General features: G+C 39.9%; 1 pseudogene; it reads left to right on the top strand.

Moving 5' to 3' along the window:
* The first annotated feature begins 20739 nt into the window (after positions 1 to 20739).
* On the top strand, positions 20740 to 21460 carry LOC131517974 (ferritin light chain-like; annotated as a pseudogene).
* Positions 21461 to 22007: the final 547 nt, after the last annotated feature.

Here is a 22007-nt window from a genome sequence, read left to right as displayed (position 1 = left end):
GGTTATGATCTCACGGTCTGTGGGTTCGAGCCCCGCATCGGGCTCTGTGCTGACAGCTCAGAGCCTGGAGCCTGTTTCAGATTCTGTGTCTCCCTCTCTCTGTGACCCTCCCCCATTCATGCTCTGTCTCTCTCTGTCTCAAAAATCAATAAACGTTGAAAGTGAAGGAATGAGAATTAGTCTAATCTGTAAGACCAAAAAAATTCTACTCCAGCCATATTTGACTTCAGACAACTTGATGTTTAAGAAATTGACTCTGTGTCAACAACACTCAATTTTTTTTTAATGAGCTAACTTAAGCCCCACTAACCAGGTACCCAGTTTTTGTTTAATTGTTAGAAGTTCTTACTTTTTCTTATGTGCTTTCAGTTTCCTTTATGTTGAAACCCACAAAATTACTCTAAGAAATTAAAGAATCTTTGTTTTGTGTGTTTTGTTCAGGGATAAATAAATCCCAAGTGCCTAGAGCATTGCCTGGCTCTACCAGTGAATGAATCCTATTTCTGTGAGTGAACGTACACTGATGTGCTTATAAATATTCAAGAGTTTGGAGGTAAAGCACATGGCATATTACGAACACAAGAATGAGACAGTATTCTCTCAACTTTCGGAAAAATTATCCTACAAGTGGCTCCAGGGCACACAGGTGAGGTGATAAATAAATAAAATTATTTGTTTATTTATTTTATTTAATTACTGATAACAGGTATTATAGTCTATGGTTCACCTCACCTTCCCTCCTGAAATGCTGGTTAATATGTTGTAGCATATGATTTCTGGAATCACAGGTGGTTTGAATTCTGGCTTTACTACTCACTATGTGATCTTAAGCAAAACAATTACTTTTAAGAGCCAATTTTCTCATTTGTGGTATAGAGATAATGGTAGTTCCTGTCTTCTAGGACTATCAACAAGAATTCTACTAAATATATACAGACAGCTCTTAGTGCCTACACATAAAAAACACTAAACATACATTTGCTGTAATTAACAATAGCTCCCCAGAAGCTACATTAGATGGACCCAAATATTTAACTGGGGTCTCTCTATACTTGGACACAAAAATGGGGAAAACGAAAAGATCCCATCTTTTGAGGTATTATCGAATTATAATTACCTTTAAAATAAAGCTACTTCTTCAACATGCACAACCAAACATAACCAAATAGAGCACATAAACACCACTATTCCCTGGTGCACAAGCATAAAGATTTTATAGGTGAAATTTTCCCACACATAAAACAACAGTTTAGACACAGTACAGTCAACATAACATTCATTACACAACACTGGCAACTTTGACCGGTCTCATAAAATCTGTGCCTGTGTGGATTATCAATTGTATTATCTTCAAGGTTTTATACTTGACATATCTCACAATCTTAGTTCTAGGAGATTCTCTGCCATACCTTGGATCTTTTCATAGCTGTTAACCAGTAATTTGTCTTTAACTTAAATTCAAATAATCAACTGCCACCATTTCTGTCATTTCAGTATTTTAGCCTACGTTCTTTATTCAGGCCTATAATGATATCAAATACAGAAACCGTGATATAACTACCTTTAAACAGGACTTATTCTTGGGATAGTGTCTGTTAATTTACTAGACTAAATAAAGCCTGAACCCTACTTCTGCATGGCTAACCCTCCTCAGCCTATTTCTAACTTCCCTCAAAAACCTCTCTCTGGATACATTTAGACTCTCTGTGTACCCCATCTCCCCCTGGCCCCAGAAGGACTACTGCTCCTACTGCTTCTTATGAGGAACTATTTTTTTTCTTTTTAAAATTTATTTATTTCGAGAGAGCGAATGAGTGTGCATGAGCAGGGCAGGGGCAGAGAGAGAATCCTAAGCACACCTTGCACTCTCAGCATGGAGCCCAATGCAGGCTCAAACTCAGACATGAGATCATGACTTGGTACAATTCTCAACTGAAATCAGGAGTTGGCAGCTTAACCAATTGAGCTACTTAGGCACCCTGAGGCATTTTCATTTACCACGAACTAAACAGAGACTTTGTGTTCATTGCCTCATTTATGGTGGAAAGAGAATATATGTTATTTGGCTAAGGGTAACATTATCAATAAATACTGAAGCTGGAATTTTAGACTAATAGATTCCAAAGACCATATTTTATTAGATTAAGACAATATTCTCAAACTTCTACCCAAGTATCTAATCCTGTATAATTAAAAACTGTAAGTCAATATTTTACTCACTTACAGAATTTACATGGTTTTTAGAACCAGTCTGATTAAATAATTTACATTCTTTATTTGCAGGAGAAAAGCAGTGTTCAATTCTGCAATTTCCTGCTATTGGTTTTCCCCCAGAATTTCAACAAAATGCTATTTATTCAACTTGAATATGTAAAATTGATATCCTTTACACAGCAACCTTGAGTATAATTATTTGTTTTGGAACGTTATGTAACAGAATTGTAAGATGCCATCCAATGTAACACATATGAATGGAAACAAATTTAGAATAAAATAAAATAAAACTCAGCTTAAACACTGGAATTCACCAATAGTACTACTGATTAAAGAACTAATTTTCACTGTATTTTTTCACGGTTTTCATTCTTTCCCTTAATACAGTTGACCTTTGAACACAGGTTTGAATTGTATGTGTCCGTTTATACACTTTTTATAAATACAGAAAAGTACTGTGAATGTATTTTCTCAACACTTTTTCTCTAGCTTATTTTAAGAATACAGCAAATAATGCATAAAAGTCCACAAAATACATATTAATAAACTGTTATCAGTAAGGCTTCCAATCAATACTCAGTTATTCAATTTGGGAGGTGAGGGGTCAAAAATTATACATGGATTTTCAACTGTGCAGGAGGTCAGTGCCACAGCCAACCACCCCCCCCCCCATCATTCAAGGGTCAATTGTATTTCTTATATTCTACAGTAGCAATTCTAAATATCTGGGATGATGATGAAATCTAAATATCAGAGGAAGGCTATAGACATTCCCTTTAAAAATACACAAAACAAACACATACATATGAATACATACCACCGTGTTTCATATAATTTTAGGGAATGTTTATCAGAATCCTTTTCCCAAGTTTTCAATGAGTTTGTATTGATAGGAAGTAGTAGTATCTAGATTTATGTTATCCATGCAGAAAAATCACACCTGGCTGTAGAGTTTAACAAGATAAATTACTAGCTACTTGAGAAATAACTAGCTTGCAGGCATGGAAAAAAAAAAAAAACCTTATCAACAAGATTACTTCAGCAAATCCCAGGGTCATATATGTGAAATCCCCATGTTACCCCCTTGGAAAGTAGAGCTTCATTATCTATGTCTGAAGAGCTTGTCTTCCAGCTATGACTCCAGAAGTGGATATATAAAAGATGATTTCGAACAGTTGTAAGAGAGATACATACTCAACCCTAAGCTGATAACTCATTTCGTTTCATGGAGAAAACAATACTCAAAGGTTTAAACCCAAGGTCATAGCTATATTCCAGAGAATTCAAATGTTGCCCCATTTTCCATACTCTGTGGTTCATAGCTTCAACAGTTGCTTATACCAAAGCTATTACAATTACAGAAAAGTATTTAAAAAGGACAATCAGAACAGGTGTGTTTAATCCTTTTGCCTCTCATGCTTAAATTCACATTCTTTTAATTCTCTAAGTTATTTTCTATTAGCTTAATTTACCGAAAGGTGATTTGGGACAAAGAGATGATTAAACTAATCCAGGTTGAAAGAAGGTGATTTAATTATGAGTCATAGAGCCTCGTTCCCACAGGAAAAAAAAAAATCGGAAAGTAGGTGAACATTTAGATAATTCAAAAATAATTATATACTTCTAGTATATAATGTAAAGTTGATTATCTAATGACCAGTGAGCAAATTAGATTATGCATATGCTAACATTTCTTTTCCTAACCTGAAGTTCTATTTAACTATTTCCATTGATTAATAATATTTCATCAGTAGGCTATTTAGAAACCTAGCCATTATCTTCAGAGAAAGCAGGAAAGGAGAAGAAAGAAGTTAAATGGAAACAAATACAACAGCAATTTCTCATGTGGAAAGAGTATTTTTTTTAATGTTTATTTATTTTTGAGACAGAGAGGCCGAGCATGAATGGGGGAGGGTCAGAGAGAGAGGGAGACACAGAATCGGAAGCAGGCTCCAGGCTCTGAGCCGTCAGCCCAGAGCCGAACGTGGGGCTCGACCTCATGGACTGTGAGATCATGACCTGAGCCGAAGTCGGACGCTTAACCGACTGAGCCACCCAGGCACCCCTGGACAGAGTATTCTAATGTACTAACTGGAGACCTAAGAATGGTAACCATCAGCTAAATAAACAATTAAGCTTAAAACCTAACTCTCAGCACAGGTAAAATTATCCCCAAATTTTGTTGGATTTTGGCCTAGGGGGGTTTCTAATTACTATTTATCAGCTCCATAAATAACACTATTTATTACGACCTTTACTTATGTATATAGATACATTAAAAATTTATAGTCCTATATTTTCACCGAAATTTGCAAAATATCTTCTTGTTTTAAAACTGTGTTGACCTGAGGCAGCCTGTGTCACACCATTAGTGATGACTGAATGTCAGTGGTTCACCTCAGACTGGTTTCCACATCTTTATCACAGTTTAAAACTTCAGTTTCTTCAAACTACCTCAGCTGATCCTCATTCAGTATAATTCTAAGTCTTCTACTTCCTCCACTTCATCCTGCTCCCTCTCATCTTCTCACCTCTTTCTTAAATCTTTCACTGGCTACCTATTACCCAGCTAATTCTTGACAGAAATGTGGTAGTTCTATTAATTACCATTCTCAAAAGCATTGTGGTATGGGTGCTCCCATTGTATTTAAAACACTGCTAGATGTCTTTGTGAGAAATAAAGAGCTCTCATCCATGTTCCATGAAAATTAGATATGAGGGAGAGTTCATAAAATTCTGCAAGTTTGGAAGCACTTCAACTGGGACAACTGCACATGGTGATTTTGACCTAAGAAATGTATAGGACAGATTCTACTGGCCTCAGATGAAATGGAGATTGGGGCCAGATGTGTACAACTGAATCTATTGCCAGTTAAATCAGTTCACCTGGAAAGAGTGGTGAGCCTTAGACCTCTGGAACTGGTATGTAGGTTACTCCTGACTCTGGGCACCAAATATACATTTGTAATATCTCATGAGGGACTAAGTAATTATTCAGCAGTGCCCAACCCTCACCCACTTATAGGCAGCCACATCAAGAGTATTGTAGGAATGTTATCTTTACTTTGTTTATTCCATGCCAGAATCTATTTTGTTCAAGGTGAACGTTTGAAAGGAAGTTGTACAAGTTCATAGAGAAGGACACTGCATCTTTCTATTCCACCCTTTCACTGCTACCCTTATCCACTCTTCAGTCATGCTGTAAAATATGCCAAAACCATGAGGCCAGTTCCATAGACAAGTGGATCCAGACCTATGTTTTTCTGAATGCCTATAATGCCACCACAAGACTACAAGACTCATTTCACCTTTACTGCTGCTTGATGAGCTGAAACTCAGGCATGCCAGAACCTTCTGAAAACATGGAAAGCCACAAAGCAGTGTCACCTGGATGAAGGAAAAATGAAAGCCTCCCCAGGTAAGAGAAGCTGGAACTTCAGAGTAGAGCTTAGCACTCTAAAGCTAGAGCAATTTCCCTTCCAGAAAAGACTGATTATAAAACTACTGTAATTACCAAAAGTGAAAAAAACCAGAATTTCTAACTTTGCTTTTTACCGGACATGGTAAGAACTTCTAAAAATATACAGAATAAGAAGTAGGAAACAAAATCAGAAATTTTACAGTAGAAATTTGCTACCCTAGGGCACTGAATTGAGTCTTCAACGGTCTGTGAGGGTAAGAGCATCAGACCTCAAATGGCCTGGAACTTGAGCTCTTGAGCTGTGACCTCAAGAGGATTACTAAGAGTCATCACTCTTCTGGAAAAGATGGAGGTGTAAGGCACAACCAACATAGGAATGGGTACTAATCCTGACAGTGAAGAGCCTTAAGTGTGCAAAGTGCTCATAAAAGCTGAGTGGCATGAGGTAACACATCCAGCCAGAAAAAGAGGGCACAAATAGAAGGGAATACAGTAGTCTTCTCAAAGTGAAGGCCACAGGCTGATTGGTATGCTCTAATGCGTCTGAAATTGCATGAATATAGAAATTTCTATGGTTTCATGTTTCCTATTCTGTGTGATTTCATCTACAGTTTTGACTACATACCATATGCTGAAGCCTCTCAAACCTACATGTCAAGCCTGTTTTATGTCTCTTTTTCTAACTTGTTTAGCCAGCTGTTCAATATATTCATCATTTCTCTGTCATATCAAACACTTTCTGTGCCTGATCTCATCACTTTCACCCTGCCCATATCTAAATGCTCCTTAATATTAGTTTGGGTTCTCCAAGAAGCAGATGCTACATAGGGATTAGAGAGATGCAAGAGCTTTACTGGAAACCCCTGTTAAGAAAAGATGGGCCCAGAGTAGGCAGAAGACCCTTCAGACCACAGTGTAGGTCTGAAAATGTGAAAGGAAAGGATGGAGAAAAAATCAAACAGAAAAAAGCCACACACTGCAGTGCAGTTCTGAGAGTCTTAACCAGGCAAAAGTCAATTCCTCGAGCAAAAATTACTGGTAGAAAAGTCCCACACAGGCAGGAAGGGCCCGGCTCCAACACAACCATAGTCACCAGGCATTGGTTAGTAGGGGCTTAGTTATTCTTTGCACAGCCAATCCAAAAGGTGCTACATAGTTGGAGCCGTCAGTCACTATGTACCTTGTAACAGGTACTCTTAAAGGGACATGGAATGATGCATCTCCCTTGTCTTCACATTTCTTATTTTCTTTTACCTTGTGGTCCTGCCATCTTTCCAGTTTACCCTAATTAGGAACCATTAACCATTTAATTCCTCTCCTACCTCCCAAATTCATAAATTTTCTTTTTAAGCATTTCCCAAATCCATCTTCTCTTCTCCACCCCAACTCCAATTAATCCTGTTCAAATTTTCATTCTCTACTGCAACAAATTCTAACTCCTTTACTCATTTTATTCCCCCCGAATCCACCCAACACATAGGTTTGCCAGAGAAATATTCACGCACATTCTTACCAGGGTATATAAGATCCCCACAGCCTAGGACTTCTGCCTTGTCTCCAGCATGGTCTCCAGTCTTCATGATCCAGAGACATTAAATGTTGTTTTGCACCTCCATGTCTTATGCTCTAATTTTTCCTTCTGCCTAGTATTCCTCTCATTTCTCCATTCCTGGCTCATTTCTAAAAATGTTCATTCTTTAAGATTCGGCTCAAGCATGATTTAATCTAGTAAACTTTCCCTGACCACACTGGGTCATATGTATACTCTAAGTTCACATAAAACCCATGCAATTTCTACTTTACATTATAAATATTTGCATCTCGAGCCTCCAAAACACCAAGTTTCTTCAGGGCACTTACTCACTTTGGAGCAAAAGCTTCAAGGTTTATTATTCATCCATATATTCTCTACACCTAGAAAAGTATCAGTATAGGGGGCACCTAGGTGGCTCAGTATGTTAAGCGTCCAACTTTGGCTCAGGTCATGATCTTGCAATCTGAGTTTGAGCCCCGCATGGGATTCTGTGCAGAAAGCTCAGAGCCTGGAGCCTGCTTCAGATTTTGTGTCTCCTTCTCTCTCTGCCCCTTCCCCACTTGCACTCTGTCTCTTTCTCTCTCTCAAAAATAAAAACGTTTTAAAAAATTTTTAAATAAATTTTTCAAAAATTATATAGGTGCTTAATATATATGGTTAAACAGCTTATGGAAAGAGAAAAGGAGTGAAAGGAAATCCCTAAAGAACTATTAAACTGCTCAACATTTCCAAATTTCTTTCTCATAGCAAACCAAATTTGTCAAGTGCTATAATTATTATCTTTTATTTCAACAGTCCTGTAAAGTTTCCACTAGGTATTATATTTCCACTAGAAAATTGAAGATCAGTGAGGTCAAATAAGGTTTTGAGATTTAACCCATCATTTGATTCCAAAGGCTTTTTGTCATCTGTTCCCCTTCATAGTCCAATATAATTCCAATGACTAAATTCGATGGCAGAGTCAACTCCATGGTATAGTCACCTCCAAGTACACTCAAAGACATTAAGTGCCATACTGGAAAAGTAGGGACTTTAGAATAGACTTGGATTTGCCACTTACTAGCAGTGAGCATTGAGAAAATTATACCAACTTCATAATGTTCATTTATTTTTTCTGGAGAGGAAAAAAAAGAGTATACCAGTACCTATTTTGCAGGGATCCTTTTAAGGACCATAGAGAACAGATATATACCACCTAGCATGATGCCTTGTGAGAATTAAACATTTAATATATAGTTGGCAATGGTGGAATGGATAATTTCATCCAGACACAGCAGAGCTACTAATAATCAGAGAAATGGCCCACCACATTATATTCCTGTTCTGTCCCAATCTCAGAGATGGTAACAAAAGACTATAAACAATGAGTCAACAGTCCAGAGGGCAAATTTTAAGACAGATTTTGTAAACATCAATAGGTTCATTAAATCTTCGAAGATAAATATAGCTAAAAACAATTGTCTGAAGATATATTCTTCTGTAATATAATAGGTATAGTAGATAATTATAAACCTTTTATTTTTCTGTGCCCCTTGCTCATGGGGAAAATATCTTTTGAAAAAGGTATCTTCTTAGAAATTTGATATTTGGAGTTATCAAAGATACTGCAAAATGGAAGAATCCCCTCGAGTGCATTCTATTCACATAATAAACTAATCATTATTTCAGCCAGGTTATCTGCATATTTCCTGAGAGTATAAGGCTTAAAAAAGGTCTTGTTTCTTGGCGCTTTTCCTTCTTGCAGCAGCCAGTTGCACTGTGAAAACGTAGTCTTTTAGCAATTCATGAAGATGACTAATGAACTCGGGATTCTCACTGTATCCCAATTGTTTATTACCCTATTCATATGTTCTGTTGGATAAAGAATTTGAAGCCAACTTATTTTAACATTTTAATCCAAATCTTGACATCTTCAAAATATTACCAGATCTCTTAAAGCAATTTAAAAATCAATTTGAGAGCAAGTCTACATGGAAAGAGCAAGTCTGGACATGTCCGATTATTCAGTGATTGTTCAAAAATGGAAAGGCAGGCTGATGATACAGACAATTTGTGCAGGTGTGGGAGTATTTTTAATGTTCTACTCTGTGGCAGAAATAAAGTGCAGATTTGGATCCTTCTATGAATATTTCTATCTTAACCTTTTCTGTCCTTTTGTTAAGTAGAAATAAATTATTTACATCTTTGTTAAAGCTTATGAAGAAAGATGAGTAGTGTGATACCCCAAGGATGGCTCATCTACTGTGGTTTTCCTGTTTATAAGATATGTAAGATGGTTAATTCTGAACTCTTACTGGAAGCATTAAAAAAAAATTCTCCTAAAAATGTCTGCACGCATGCACGCTTCCACACACACACTTATTCGTTTAAATAATAATTCATTCCATGTAAAAAAAAAAAAAAGTTAAATATTTGCTAAAGTGCTTGAGATGTGGTGATGGAATGTTTTCTGCGGCTCATTATGGACCAATTTGTGCTCTATAGAAAGGCTGTCATCAGTAAAGGATGGCCAAAATGACATGAGGAAAGTGCTAACAATTAAGAGTAGAGCAGTTTTATTTCTGTATTTTGGTGGTTATCAATTGTTTTAGAGCTTGACTTGCCACCTTGCAATTAAGTATAACTATCATTTCTAAAGCAGAACATTTTGTTCAAAAGAAAAGCTTGTCTTATAGTTGAAGTTGGTTAATCTTTCCAACTGAGTGCTAAAAGGATTCCAGAAGTGACTGGAAGTGACTGGCCAGTGGGCATCCAAAGCTTGAGAACTAGCCATCTGCCCACTGATTAAATCATTTTTCTGCCATAGGTTGATTTATGGGCACTAATTTCCAATCATTCTACAGACCTATATCTGAATCAGGTGATTGTACTCTAATTGTCCCTGTTTGAAAAAGCTCTATTTCTGATCATCTCAATCTCATCAGTTTCAGATTAAAAGTGGTCTTCAGACTAAAGAGCCACACTGCCCATAAATGTCACACAAGCCTAACAAAGATCTGATTTGCTGGAATATGTTTACCTTTATTAATATAAAAGATATAAAATTAATGAAGATAATTTTTCTTTTCTGATAGATTTCAGTGAAAATTGGGACTGTAGTATATTTCCCAAGAAAACAATCCTAGATCAATAGAGTTATCAAATACAAGCAGGGAATCTAGACATTTACTACTGAATGAAATCTGTATTTATGTGGCCTAATTATGGCAAAGTCATTTATAGTAAAAAACTCACCTCAACTTTACTGAACACCAGGATTACTGATGTATTTTTCTGATGAAAACATCAAATTTAAAAGTCTACAGTGAGGGTAATGGCACTCTTATAGAGTTAAAGTCAAAAATACAGTTTATCGAAGAACAAAAGTCCAAGGTGCCTTTTAACATAAGCAAGACCTTAAAACCATTCACTGAGACACAATTAATTCTAAAAACCAGCTTTATTATATCTAGGTAGTAGCATAGTATTTTAGTACTTCTAAAAAATATTTTATCCAATAAAGCATTGAGATTATTAATTAAACCAAGTTTAAAGTAGCATTTGGGCCTAAAATAATAAGCATATCTTGGTGGTTTTTTAAAAAATCTGTTGCCTTTTTATATGTTGTGGATGGTCAACACTTGCAACTGTATGATTTTCTGGTACTCCATAAAAAAGACTGATTTCAGTTTACTACACTTTATGTTCCTTTTAAGACTGATAGTCATGGAGTCATTGTAATAAATTCAGATGATCATAAATTTCTTCCAGGAATTCTATTTTTTATACATTATGGCTTCCTTGGAAGCGATTTTATAATATGGTACTAATCAATATTCCATTGTATAAGGAACTATAGAACCCCAACTCCCAGGATGTAATTATTCAGTTCATAATACAAATTTACCAATAAATATACTTGAAATGATGCTTTGGAACAAAGGACTTTTAGTAACATGAATAAGACTTAAATTATGCTGAGGCACAGAGAAATATAATGTGGCCTATGTACACACTTCTCTGTCTGAATGCATTTGAGACTACTTTTGAAGTGTTATCTGTAACAAAGATCCCTTTCAACCTAAGAGAAACATTTGGAATGCTGAGAAATGCAAAAATCAGGCAACAGCAACATTGTCACACCATGTACCATGCAAACAGCATGTGGGGACAGAGGTGTTGTGCACAACACACTTTGTTAGTTTGGTGAATATCAACTCAGAAATTTGAGTAAGCATTATTAGTCAAATAATTGCCACAGACAAAAATGCCCTTCAGTCTATTATGCCCCCTCTTTCCCTTGGCTTTGGGGATGGCTAACTTTGATTTGCCTTTTATCTAATTCAATCTCACCTGAAATGTACAAAAAAAAATCCAACTATATAAAGCACTATGTTAGTCTCCTAGAAAAATTCAATGAAATATCAAAAATAGTCCCCAATTTTATAATACAAAGATTTGACTTCCAGCTCCAACAAAGCTGAGGAAAGGTTTCACAGGTGAAGAATTAGTAAGACATTTACTTTTTAAGAGTATAAGCCTCTAGACAAGATCTCAAATGGCTGCACATTGGAATCATCTGGAGAACTCAAAAAATACTGCAGTCTAGGCCCTATGCCCAGAAATCCTAACTGATTAACCTAGGAGATTGAAGACTTAAGTTTCCCAAGGTTATTTTACTATTTAGACAATGTTAAAAACAATTACTCTAGGTCCTTCATTTATTTCAGTGGTTCTCAAACAGGGGTGATTTTGTTCCCTACTCCCTGGGGGACATCTGGCAATGTCTGAAGATATTTTTGATTGTTATTACTGGGAGAGTGCTACTTGCAACCATTGAGTAGAGGCCAGAAATGTTGGTGAACATCCTATAATGCACAAGACAGCTCCCACAAAGAATTATCAGATCAAAAATGTCCATAGTGCCAAGGCTAAGAAACCCAATTCATTTATTCAAGAAATATAAGCCAAAGAACCTGACTCTGTGCCAGATGGTGCTAGGTTCTGGGAACTCAGAACTCAGTCAAATTCTGACTTCACCATATAAACTAGCAGTATCTTTGGATAAGTTACAGAACCCTGCTATCCTCAGTTTTCTTATCTATAAAATAAAAAATATCATTTATCTCAAAATGGAAATTGAATTAGTTACAAGTAAAAACATTAGATAGATGCCCAGTACATAGTGGGTACTTAAAACTTTATCATTGTTTTGGTTTTTTTGTGGAAGTATAGAAGTCAGTCAAATACAGAAGGTAATTCCAGGCAAAGGGAATATTGGGTGCAACAATCAAAGGAAGCAATGACATACCATTTTTAAAGAACTACCCAAAGTTCACTATTGCTGGGCATAATGAGTAAGTTGGGGTTTAGCAAATATCAAAGATGGAGAGATAAGTAAGAGTAGTGGACTAGAGCCAAAAACTCTCCAGTTTTTGCCCCTCCCCATTGTATCCACATATTTTGCTAGGTGTATTTCTAATGCCTTACACTGAAAGTCTATTCCTTGTAACTGGGCTAACATTGTGACTTACTTTGGCTAGTGTAAGCCAAAAGAAGTAGCAATTTGCCAAGACTAAGCCTAAGTGTCAGAAAGCCTCTCAGTTTCTACTTCCTCTTCTGGAATTTTGCTCAACAGCCAGAAAACAAGCTCTGACTGACCTTTTGGATAAGAAGACTAGTGACCTGATCACTTTGTCACACCAGCCAAGAGCCAGCCACTGGGCACCTGCCAGCTAACCACAGATGCACAAGATCTAGGTGAGGTGAGCTAGGCCTGAGCAAGATCAACAAACACCCCCTGCTGACCTGGTAGAAAATAAATATTTGTTGTTTTAAGTCACTGAATTTTGGCTTGTTCTTGCAGCGTTCTTGCAGCAATAGATAACTGCAGTATCCAGACACAAATACCCAGATTATGGGATATCATTATAAACCATGACTAGGAGTTTGATCTTTTATTTTGAACCTAATGAAGAATCACTGAATAACTGTTAGCAAGAGACATTTAGGAAGAGTTTTAAGAAAAACTATTCTGGCAGCAAGTGACAAAGGGATCAGAGTGGGGCATGCCTAGAGTGGCAACTGGAGATGAAAAGAATTTGACGTCAGAGTTCCCACTGCTGAATCACTGCTAAATAAGAGAATTAAGAGCTATGAAAAATATTTTTTAAATTTTTTTTAACACTTATTTATTTTTGAGAGAGAGAGACAGAGACAGAGAGAGGCAGAGCATAAGCAGGGGAGGGGGAGAGAGAGACACACACAGAATCCAAAGCAAGCTCTGGGCTCTGAGCTGTTTGTTAGCACAGAGCCCGACGTGGGGCTCAAACTCACGAACTTTGAGACCATGACCTGAGCTGAAGTCAGAAACTCAACCAACTGAGCCACCCAGGCGTCCCAAGCTATGAAAAATATTTAATGGAAAATGTAGATTTTAAAAACTATGATTTATTAAATATTATATTAGTATCCTCCCCCCAAAAATTTTGGAAAGCTATTAAGTTCTCTAAGACTATTTGATGTCCAATTAACCTTGCTTTTATTTTTTATATGTTAAAAGAGTTGATAACATAGACATAGTAGACCCTAATTCAAGCAGAAGTCAGATGGCTATTTTGGAGATGGTATGGAGACACTTCAGTGAATGGGGATGATAACTTCTAAGTTCCATTTCAAATCTCCTTTCCTAGGGTTCTATTGGGAAGGAGAAGTAAAGTATTCGGAACTGCAGTGCACTTTTCTTTGTTTACAGAAGCCTGCCATCACTGCTGCCAGCAAATTTAGAAGACAACCTTTGGTCTCTGGACAAGCAGGACATGAATGACTGAAACCAATGTAAAGCCCTATGTATACCGATATAGAACACCCTAAGATTTATAGATTTACAGGAAAGTCAGACTATGTGACTTCCAAGGTTCTTAGTGAACAAATCAAAATTGAAAACAGAATTAAGGTCTTCAGTGATTTCTACACACTCCCCCCCTCCCCCACCATTATATACCCATGCCTGCCTCTTGCTTCAATGCTCTACACTTAGCCATGAGATTCTTTTAGTTTTAGAAAATAACCACTTAGCCTTTACCTAAATCATAACGAACGTTTTGTGAGCCCTTTCTATTCTCAGGCAGATCTTTTTCAATTTCATCTCTATTTCACTCTGCTACCCAGGCCAATGCTCACTTTAATCTTAGATTTTTTCCTCCTCTGTTTATAAGTTTCTCCTGCCTTTCTGCCAATCAAGTTTGCTCAAAATGTGAATCTCCTCCTTTTCCTATCCAATTCCCAAACCTAGCATTCAAAGTCAGTTTCTACATGGAACACAAACCTTAGCCATCTGAGTGCCTTTAAAATTTCAGTATGCAATCAGAAATAATTTCTCCACACATTTGGTCTGTTTAAATGCTTCCAAAATGACTACAATAAATCTGTGAATCATGTATAGAACATTTTTTTTTCCAGACTATAGTTTCTTTTATTACTTTCTAAGTCTTGGATAATTTACCACCCATCCCTTTCAAAGTACCTGCACCTCTCGTGGTAGCAAGCGATACAAACGACACAAGCAATACAGCACACATTTCTCCCATGAGGAATGGGCTCCCTTTATGTACTTTCTCATGGATTAAGCTTTTTTTAAAGGGTTTTGTTTTTTTTTTCCTTCTTAAAAAGGGATAAAAAACTTTTAAATTCAGACTTCATTGTCTTCAAAGTGAATTTTTGCTCTATATTGGAGCCTACAAAGTAGTTAAAAAAATTAAAGTTTGCAAGACCCAGAAACATTCTTTGCAAGTTAAGAATAGTAATCAACCGTATTCACAATTAAGTTCATGATACAGAGATAGGGATCAATAATATGAAAAATATAGCTTAGTTATTGCCTGCCTTTATTTTTTTGTTTTTGTTTTTGTTATGAAAGTAATATATGTTCTTCTATATTCACAATACATAAAAAGTTGGGAGGGGAAGAAGATCAAAAAGGCTAATGAAAGAATAACAAGATGGCAGAGTAGGAGGACCCTACGTTTGTCTCCTCCCATGAACACAAATATAGCTATCAAAACGTCCTAAATACCCTAGAAATAGGCCTGAAGACTGACAGAACTCCACAGATAAAGGGAGAGAAAAAGCCACGTTGAGGACGGTAGGAATTGTGGAGACATGTTTTAGGGAAGAAATGGATCATGGATGCTATAGAGGAGAGGGATCCGTGGTCATGGAGAAGGGGAAAGGGGGAGGGAGGAGACGGGTGTGTGTGTGTGTGTGTGTGTGTGTGCGCGCGCGCGAGGGAGGAGACGGGGGTGTGTGTGCGTGTGCGAGGGAGGAGACGGGGGTGTGTGTGCGTGTGCGAGAGAGGAGACGGGGGTGTGTGTGCGTGTGCGAGGGAGACGGGTGTGTGTGTGTGTGTGTGTGTGCGAGGAAGGAGACGGGTGTGTGTGTGGAGGGGGGGAGGAGACGGGTGTGTGTGCGCGAGGGAGACGGGTGTGTGTGTGTGTGTGTGTGTGTGCGCGAGGGAGGAGACGGGTGTGTGTGTGCGAGGGAGGAGACGGGTGTGTGTGTGTGTGGGAGGAGACGGGTGTGTGTGTGTGTGTGCGCGCGAGGGAGGAGACGGGGGTGTGTGTGCGTGTGCAAGGGAGACGGGTGTGTGTGTGTGCGAGGAAGGAGACGGGTGTGTGTGTGTGCGCGCGAGGGAGGAGACGGGTGTGTGTGTGTGTGCGCGCGAGAGAGGAGACGGGGGTGCGTGTGTGCGCGCGCGAGGAAGGAGACGGGGGTGCGTGTGTGCGCGCGCGAGGAAGGAGACGGGTGTGTGTGTGCGCGCGCGAGGGAGGAGACGGGGGTGTGTGTGTGTGCGCGCGCGAGGGAGGAGACGGGTGTGTGTGTGTGTGTGGGAGGGAGGAGACGGGTGTGTGTGTGTGCGCGAGGGAGGAGACGGGTGTGTGGGTGTGTGTGAGGGAGGAGACGGGTGTGTGTGTATGTGCGCGCGCGAGGGAGGAGGCGGGTGTGTGTGTGCGCGCGCGAGGGAGGAGGCGGGTGTGTGTGTGCATGTGTGCGCGCGCGCGAGGGAGGAGACGGGGGTGTGTGCGCGAGGGAGGAGACGGAGGTGTGTGGGTGACGCGCAAGGGAGGAGACGGGGGCGTGTGTGTATGCGCGCGAGGGAGGAGACGGGGGCGTGTGTGTATGCGCGCGAGGGAGGAGACGGGGGCGTGTGTGTGTGCGCGCGAGGGAGGAGACGGGGGCGTGTGTGTGTGCGCGCGAGGGAGGAGACGGGGGCGTGTGTGTGTGTGCGCGAGGGAGGAGACGGGGCGTGTGTGTGTGTGTGTGCGCGTGTGTGCGCGAGGGAGGAGACGGATGTGTGTGTGTGCGCGCGCGCGAGGGAGGAAACGGGTGTGTGTGTGCGCGCGCGAAGGAGACGGGTGTGTGTGCGCGCGCGCGAGGGAGGAGACGGGGGGGGGTGTGTGCGCGCGCGAGGAAGGAGACGGGGGGGGGGGGGGTGTGTGCGCGCGCGAGGGAGGAGACGGGGGGGGGGGGTGTGTGCGCGCGCGAGGGAGGAGACGGGGGTGTGTGTGTGTGCACGAGGGAGGAGACGGGGGTGTGTGTGTGTGCACGAGGGAGGAGACGGGGGTGTGTGTGTGTGCGCGCGCGAGGGAGGAGACGGGGGTGTGTGTGTGTGTGTGTGCGAGGGAGGAGACGGGGGTGTGTGTGTGTGCGCGAGGGAGGAGACGGGTGTGTGTGTGTGTGTGTGTGTGTGTGTGTGTGTGCGCGAGGGAGGAGACGGGCGTGTGTGTGTGTGCGCGCGAGGGAGGAGACGGGTGTGTGTGTGTGTGTGTGTGTGTGTGTGTGTGCGCGCGCGCGCGAGGGAGGAGACGGGGGTGTGTGTGTGCGCGAGGGAGGAGACGGGGCGGGGTGTGAGGGAGGAGGGGGGGTGCGCAGGAGAAGACGGGAGGGGGGGGGCGGACGTGTAGGAGATGGGGTGGGGGGAAGAGAGGAACACATAAAGGGATGCGCAAGGAGAGTGATTCCTCAAAGCCACTGGCTTGGAAAACAAGAGGGGCTGAATATGCTGAGTTCTTGCAACCAGCAAAGTTTAAAGCCTGATGTTTTAAAGGTCAGTGGGCTTGCTGGGATGAAGCCTGGAGGCCACTGCCTTGCTCCTGAAGAGAAAGCAGGCAAACAACCCTGGAGTAGACAGTATGGAGACAGTACTCAAAGAATGCCTGGGGCAGAAAGGGGAGATTATTAGCTCATCTCAGAGAGTATCCTTAGGAGGCAGTGTTCAGAGAACAAGGAGGCTGACAGTGCCATTTCCTATCCCCACCCCTCAGCATAAACACAGAGCCACCAACAGGAGGCAGCTCAGGGCAGATGCTGGCTGCCTGGCTTGCTTACACCAAGCCGCACACCACTGTGCTCTTACAGGACTGCCCTTCTTGGTCAAGCTTGCCTCAGTCCCCGCATGGTGGGCACCTCCCTCAGAATACCAGCACAAATCCCTGCCCACACCATGTCTCCCAAACAGGGAGCTCTGAAGGACTTCAGTTCTGGTTGAGTTGGTGTCAGGTCTCATTTCACAAGCAGACCAGAGCACACCACATTCAGGGGAGGGACTAAACACTGCCCATAGCAGCCAAGGATAGAGCATCCAGGACACAACAGCAGAGCACATGCAGCACGTACCAGACACACTCCCTGAAGTGCCAGGCCCTGGACACTACATGACCTTTTTTTCATAAGGCCATTACATTCAGGAGCAGGAGACAAAACTGGGTTTTGTAACACACAGAAGAAGGCAGAGACTTAGACAAAATGTCAAGATGGAAGAATTCATCTCAAATAAAAGAACAAGGTAAGAGATCTAAGCGAAAAAGATCTAAGCGATAAAGAAATAATCTTAAAAACAGAAAGACAAAAGAAGTCCGTAACAAAGAAAAGCTCATAAGGCTAGCTGGAGATTTATCAACAGAAACTTGGCAAGCCAGGATGAAGTAGCATGATATATTCAAAGTGCTGCATGGGAAAAATCTGCAGTCAAGAACGCTCTATCCAGCAAAGCTATCATTCACAATTGGAGAGATACAGTTTTCCAAACAAAAACTAAAGGAGTTCGTTACCACTAAACCAGCCCTGCAAGAAATATTAAAGAGAACTCTGAGTGCAAAGGTGAGACCAAAAGTGACAAAGACAACAAAAGATCACAGCAAATCTCTAGAAACAATGACAAAACAAATAGTAAAATGGCACTAAAGTACATATAACTACTCTGAATGCAAATGGCCTAAACACCAAAGACTTACGGTAGCAGAATGGAACAAAAAACATAACTCATCTATAAGAGATTCATTTTAGACCTAAAGACAGTAGATTGAAACTAAAGGGGTGGAGAAACATTTATCATGCAAATGAATGTCAAAAGAAGTATAAGTAGTAATACTTATATCGGACAAACTAGACTTTTGTTGTTTTTATCCTGCATTGGTATCAGGGTAGTACAGGCCTCATGGAATGATTTTGAATGTGTTCCCTCCAGTATGTTGTCAGATTTTGATAAAGATTGTGATTTTTTTTTTTTAAATGATAAAATTTGCCAATGAAACCATGTGGTCTTGGGCTTTTCTGTGCTGGGAGATTTTTGATTCCTAATTCAACTTTGTTACTGTTATTGGTCTAAGATTTCCTACTTCTTGAATTCAAGATCCATGATTCAATCTTGGTAACATTTTTAGTGATTATCTGATTTTTCCCCCTAAATTATCTGATCTGTTATGTAATTGTTTACAGTAATTTTTGTTTTGAAAAAAAAAAAAAAAAAAAAAAAAAACAGCCCTTACTTTCGATGTTTTGTTACTGTTTGTTCTGGTCTCTATTATACTTATGTCTGATTTTCCTTTGTTATTTCCTTCCTCTGCTAAATTTTAGCTTCCTTCTTTTTCTAGTTCCTTGTAGTATAATGTTTATTTTGTAACTACAAGCATTTGTAGCATAAACTTCACTCTAACATGTGCTTTTGTTCTATCCCACAGGTTTTGGAATACTGTTTTGTTTTTCTTCTGTTTTGATACATATTTTGATTTGCTGTTTCTTATTTGGCCTATTGCCAGTGCAGTAGTGTGTTTAATATTTACATATTAAGTATTTAATATTTATATTGTAGATTTTCCAACTTCTATTGTTGATCTTTAGTTATGTACCATTGTAGCTGGAAAATATAAGTGGTATGATTTTAGTCTTCCTAAATTTGTAATATTTGTTATGTCTCCTTTTATGTGATTTAACCAGGCGATTTGTCTGTGTACCTGAAGAAAATGTGTGTATTCTATTTTTCTTAGATGGGATGTTATATATATATATATATATATATATATATATATATATATATATACACACACACACACACACACACATATACACATATATATGTATATATGTCTTTTAGAGCCATATATTCTGAAGTATGCTTCAAGTCAAAAAATGTTCTTGTTAAAAGAAAATGACTTCGAGGGGCGCCTGGGCAGCTCAGTTGGTTAAGTGGTCGACTTCAGCTCAGGTCATGATCTCACAGTTTGTGGGCTTGAGGCCCACATCAGGCTCTGTGCTGACAGCTCGGAGCCTGGAGCCTGCTTCAGATTCTGTGCTTCCCTCTCTCTGTTCCTCCCCTGCTTGCACTCTCTCTCTCTCAAAAATAAAGATTAAAAACAAATATTCAGTAACTTTGACAGTGATCATTTAAAATAAAGCATCAGAGAGGAAGTTAGTGGGGAGACAGGTGAAATAGGTGAAGGGAATTGAGAATACACTCATGAGTAATGATATATAGGATTGTTCAATCACTTGTACACCTGAAACTAATAACACTATATATTCATTATACTGGAATTAAAATAAAAAACTTAAAGAAGCAGGGCACCTGGGTGGCTCAGTCAGTTGAACATACGGCTTCAGCTCAGGTCATGATCTGCGGTTCGTGAGTTCGAGCCCCGCGTCAGGCTCTGGGCTGATGGCTCAGAGCCAGGAGCCTGTTTCAGATTCTGTGTCTCCCGCTCTCTCTGCTCCTCCCCCGTTCATGCTCGGTCTCCCTCTCTCAAAAATAAACAAACATTAAAAAACTTAGAAAGGCTAATGACAACTACTAACATTACTATGGTTGACCCTTGAACTTCCAGGGGCCTGCGGTGCCAACCCCTGTGCAGTTGAAAATCTACATTCAGTAACTTCTGACTCCCCCAAAACTTAAATATTCATAGCCTACTGTTACCAGTAATAGTCAATTAACCCACATTTTTATGTTATATTGTTTTATTATATGCAGTATTCTTAAAGCAAGCTAGAGAAACGATGTGAAGAACATTATAGGGGAAAATACATTAACAGTATTGTTAAAAAAAAAAAATCCATGTGTAGGCAATATACCTTCTATATCTATTTCTTGCTTCAACGGCCTGTTTATGCAACAAACCCAGGGCCACCCCTCCTTCTAGCCTCCAGCTACTCTTCTACTTCCTTTCTAGTCGCAACCCTAAGAACCATCTTCCAGCCATCCTCCACCTCTGGAACAATCCAGCACCACTTTTTGAGCTTAGCTTATTGCTAATCAATGATGAGCTCCCAAATTAGTTAGAATTACACCTAAATGGAGGCCATCAACAACCTGGTCAACATGAATCTACAGGCCTCTTACACCTACCTTTCTGGGCTCTTATTTCAACTGCAATCATGCAGCTCTTAAGGGTATAGATCACTTCTTTTAGGACCTGCAGGGTATCAAGCGTATCTAAGATGCAAAAATCAATGCTGTGGTCATACCCTCTTCCAAGATGTGCAGAGGCTATCCCAAAACCAGTGGGGCAAAACACTGGACATCATGGAAGCTGCCATGGTCCTGGAGAAGAACCTGAACCAGGCTCTTTTGATTTGCATACTCTAGGTTCCCCTGCAGACCCCCACCTCTGTGACTTCCTGGAGAACCACTTCCTAGGGGAGGTGAAACTTGTCAAGAAGGTACCTGACTAACCTCCCCAGGATAGTTGGTCCTCCAAGTGGGGCTGAACAAGTATCTCTTCTAACAGCACACCCTCAAGCACCCAGAAGCTCCAGGAGCTTCTGGAGCCCAAAAGCAATTGTGGGGCTCTCCCTGGCATCCCCCTGGTTCCAGGGCTTCTTTCAGTATCTGCCTGCAGCTGCTAGACAACTTTTTTTTAAAGAACTATCCTGGAGCCCCTTCCCAAAGGGAAACAATAAAGCTTTTTGGTTGGGGGCAGGGTTGGGGCAGATATAGGTGGACCTGCCCAGTTCAAACCTGTATTCAGGAGTGCATGTGATTAGTTTACTAGTCTTTTTTCAATAAATACTTTTATACAATTCACTGTGCTATATATCCAGGTCTAGAACCTTTTAATAAAAATTACAGAATAAGTATCACCCCATTTTGAGTATAACTTTATTATAACATTTACAGTGTTCTAGGTTCTGTGCTAAGAGTCACATAAGTGGTTAATTTGATCATCACAGCCACATTTTAAGGTAATCATAATTTTATAAATTAAGGTAATTGCCCTAATTCTAAAAGTAGGGAATTATGACATCCTGCTAACGTTTTAAAAACATTTTGTAGAACTAGTGCGCTTATTGAAATCTACTCCAAACCTTCTGAATCAAAATCTGAGAAAATAAATTCAGTCAGCACCCCAACTGATTTTTCTGCTCTACAAAAATGTGAGCACTGTTGCCCCTTTGTAATATAGCTTAATTTGCCTCATCTACCTATAACCAGTAACAGATTTATTTACATCCTTCATTTTCTCGGTCACTTATTTTGAATCATACTTAGGGGCATTAGAGCAAGGCTTATGCAGGATTAGCTTAGGG

Source organism: Neofelis nebulosa, chromosome 7, assembly GCF_028018385.1.
Source record: "Neofelis nebulosa isolate mNeoNeb1 chromosome 7, mNeoNeb1.pri, whole genome shotgun sequence".
Lineage (NCBI taxonomy): Eukaryota > Metazoa > Chordata > Mammalia > Carnivora > Felidae > Neofelis > Neofelis nebulosa.
This window is presented reverse-complemented; position numbering and strand designations above follow the sequence as displayed.